Source organism: Procambarus clarkii, chromosome 76 (genome assembly GCF_040958095.1).
Source record: "Procambarus clarkii isolate CNS0578487 chromosome 76, FALCON_Pclarkii_2.0, whole genome shotgun sequence".
NCBI lineage: Eukaryota > Metazoa > Arthropoda > Malacostraca > Decapoda > Cambaridae > Procambarus > Procambarus clarkii.
In genome coordinates, this window is record NC_091225.1 from 11,833,010 (window position 1) to 11,837,126 (window position 4,117).

Here is a 4,117-nt window from a genome sequence, read left to right on the forward strand (position 1 = left end):
AGTTCAGAGACTTTAGCACCAATACATAAATGTAGAGTACTCACTTTAAGACCGGTCTCCTCACTTACACATCCACATTCATTCACTACTGAGGCTACTCAATAGCAACTCGTCAAGTATCTTAGTCATAAGTAACGGGCGACTATGGATGCCAACCATGGCCCTGTTGCTTTAATGACTTACTGTAAATATATAGCTCTTGAAATAGCACTTGCTCTGTAACTAGCTGACATGTAACTATAAGGTGTGAAGGATAGATGAAATTGTTTATGTAATAATCTAAGATGAGGTCTAATAAAGCTTTTTTGATAATGAGGTCTGATTTTTTGCTTTTTTGAGGTCTGATAATGCTTTATGCGCTACCGCTAATAAACTAGCCTCCTCTGGCGGCAACAATCAATCAAAATTAGTCCTGTTACCATTGCTGGTCACGTGGAGAGAGACTCTCTAATTTCTTATCTCGGATCCCTAATTAACTTTTCCACACTCGCGCAAATTGTATTCTGACAGCAATTCACGTTAGCGGGAATCTGAACGGATAATTAGATTGATGTTGACGCCTCGAGGACGGATATTGTAGCTAAATGGCCGTTTTAGCACAATCCTCACGTCCAGTCACGACAATCACGGCACCCAGCACGGCTGCGTCTGGCCCAGGAAGGCGCAGAGATGCTGGCTTCTCCCCTCTGTCTTCGAATTAACCAAACAGAGGAGATGGCAACTCCATCTCGCCATCTCCTCTGTCGGCTCCACTAATCACAAGGCGACCTTCGGTCACGTGGTGCCTGGGGTGTTGTCACGTCACCCAGCCGGTGTTGGAACAGGCGAGGACCCGATGGTTTCCTGACCGCCAGCCCTCCCTGCACCTCACTCCCTCTGTCCTACAGTTTTACATGTAAATACATGCTCATGTCTGTATCTCTACTTACATACGAGCTACGACGGCCATCGTAGTCTCACTGGACAGGTCTGGATCTAGGCTTCTCCTAGATAAGCAGGCGATGAGTCACAATAACGTGGCTGAAGTATGTTGACCAGACCACACACTAGAAATTGAAGGGACGACGACGTTTCGGTCCGTCCTGGACCATTCTCAAGTCGATTGTGATGAGGAGGTAGGGACAGGCAATAAATAGGCAAGAGAGAGCTGAGGAGGAAAGTCAGGTGTAGGGGATAGCAGTAATGAGAACTGCAGCAGGCCTATTGGCCCATACGAGGCAGCTCCTATTATAACCACCGAAGGAGATAGAAATAGGAAAAAAGAAGAGGATAGCAAGGGAGCGTTGGAGAAGACAATGAACAGAAAAAGGGAGAAGAGAGAAAGAAAAGGAAAGAGAAAGAAAGAAATGGAAGGGGGAAAGCTTATGTTAAGTCACGTTTGTTAGAAAGATTAGAGCATTTGAGTATATACTGTGAAAGGGAAGAGTCCACAGCAACAAAGCCAGGACTCAAGTTCATGTTGGGTACATTGTTTATAAGAGCCGATTCTACAAGACGGCGTCTGTGTAGAGTAGAGGCAGGAAAGATTATTTTGGAGGAAGACCAATCAATGGGATGATTAGAATCCCTCACATGGCAGAAGAGAGCATTGTTAGTGTCTGCAGACTTAACACTTCTCTAGATATCTCTAGAGAATCTTCTCTAGAGATATGTAGACATATCTTCTCTAGATATGTTTGTTATCTCCTAGATAACAAACAAGAGATATTTAGTGAGAGAAAACGGAATCTGGAAAGAGTTCACGACTGTGCACTCGTGTCAGAGTGCACAGTAATGGTTTGCATACTCCAGTACATTCTAGAAGCTAGCTGGTAAATCCTCCCCCTCACACACTGTAAGTGTCTCTTCTGTCTCCTTGCTGTAAGTGTCTCTTCTGTCTCCTTGCTGTAAGTGTCTCTTCTGTCTCCTTGCTGTAAGTGTCTCTTCTGTCTCCTCACTCATACTTTACATGATTTAACCTCAGGGCCACTAACCCTAGTGGCCTCGACGAAGATAGCAAGCCGGCGGCTTGTCGAAAGTCCCTCCATTTGACTTGATTATCTTTTCTAGGTAGATTTTAAAACTTAACACAGTTTGGAATTTACGGCTTCGGCGGGTAGGTGGTTCCATGGGCTTAAAACCCTGTGAGTGAGAAAGCATTTCCTGTTCTAGTCCTACATGGTAGCTTGTTAAGCTTGAAACCGTTGCTCCTTATTTGTGTTACATCTGATCTTTTGAAGAAATTGTCCTTATCAGCATCCACCAACTTGTTCAGTATTTTCTGGTTTGTTGTGTTAGCCCTGTGGCCCCTAAACCGTTCCTGATAAGAGAGTTGACTTAGCTCTGGAATGACTTTAGTTGCTCGGTGTTGCACTTTCTCCAGAGCAGCTATGTCCTTCTGAAAGTGAGGTCTCTATGAGTAGTGTGGTTGAGGACTACGGCGACGCGCGCGGCACCTGCCAGGTGGCAGTCACCTTCAGGTGAGTGCCACCCGACAGGTGCCACGCGCGCCGTCGTAGTCCTCAGGGGTTTTGGGGATTTTTCCGGAAGTTTTGGCGCGTTTCGGACGCGTGTGAGCGTCCGGTGTTTGGGTATGTGGTCAGGAAAGAGGGGAGGTCATGTTGATGAGTGCCAGGTGGTGCGCGACGTCGTCGTCGCAGCGCGGGTGTCTAGTCACAGGGGGTAAGGGAATTTCCCGGAAGTTTGGCGCGTGTCGGTCTTGAGTGGCGGGTGAGCAGGTGCGGCCCCCCACCCCGCGCGCGTGGGTCTAGTCCTCGGGGTTTATGGTAAGTGGTCAGGAAAGATGGGAGTAGTGTGAGAGTAAGTGGTAGAGTAAGTGATAGAGTGAAATGAATATGTATATGTGTTTAGCGTAGACTTAATCCTGAGTGAGGTTAATATTAGTTTGATGATCGTGAGTAGAGGATGAGAGGGGAACCAGCATAGTGGATATGTTGTTTGGGGAGGGGTGAGGGGGGGAGGGAGAGGAGAACCCCAGTACCTGAGAGGAAGTCCAGGAGGTCCATTAGCTTCCCTACAGGAAGTCGAAAGTGTTGAGAGCGAGAGCTCACTCTCCTGCGGAAGTGGGGGCCATTTGTCTAAAGGGTTTTCGTTGTCTTCAGAGTGGAGATGTTCGCCCCACGGCGACTCCCCATACACTGTGGATTTCCGGTAAGGAGGGGCGAGGTACATACGACAGACCCACACCTGTCAGCCATCAATCAATCACTCACACCCCTCATCCCCACCCGCTCCCATACCATCAACCATTGTTCCGTGCATTCTCTTTTAGTATGTGTAAGCTATATCGCAACGTGATCAACATGGTGAGAGCAATAACGAGGGAAAAGTAAACACATTATATAAATTTATTTCTTTATTAAACACTTAAGCGATTTACAACGATAATAATAATAATAATAATAATAAGGCTTCTTCTTGGTGGTTTAGCTAGCAGACAGATGTAGAAAGGCTTTCATTCAGTCCATCGGTCCTTCCCGACACGCTAGTCAATCAGTCAATCTGTAGAAAGGGAAGAAGGTTATAAGTTTCGTTGTTGTCAATGTTGTAAACATAAATACAGTCATTATTATGTTCATCATTCAATCCTACATAAAGTATTACTCACCGCAGTATCATCCTAACCAACTTCGTCACACAGCGATTCACACTCAGCATCACTACCGTTTAAGCAGAATGTTTGCCTACACACAGGCATTTTCATCTGAGCGTAATTGAATTTCAACACTTTTTCATCATTCTTGCGAAATTGACCATATTTAAACGCTTCATCAAAGTGAAGCAGGGCGGCCTCTAAGCCTAGTCTGCAAAAATGATATGCAAAATAAACGGCGTAATTCCCACAGAAGTAACTATTCAAGGATTGAATCCTTTTCTTCATAATATATAGGGTATAGTCTTGGAAGTAAGACATAAACTCTTCGAAATATCTTGAATAAGATCCTATTGCACGATTGGCATAGCTGTCTAGTATAACTATCTCACTTCTACCTTCATCCTTATTTACATAGAATGTTATCCAATGACCCATTTTATTACGAGAACCCGACTCCAGAGTGTTCATTATGAACACCACAGGTCTTTTTTTATGTATTTTTGTCAGTATTTTCCTTACGTC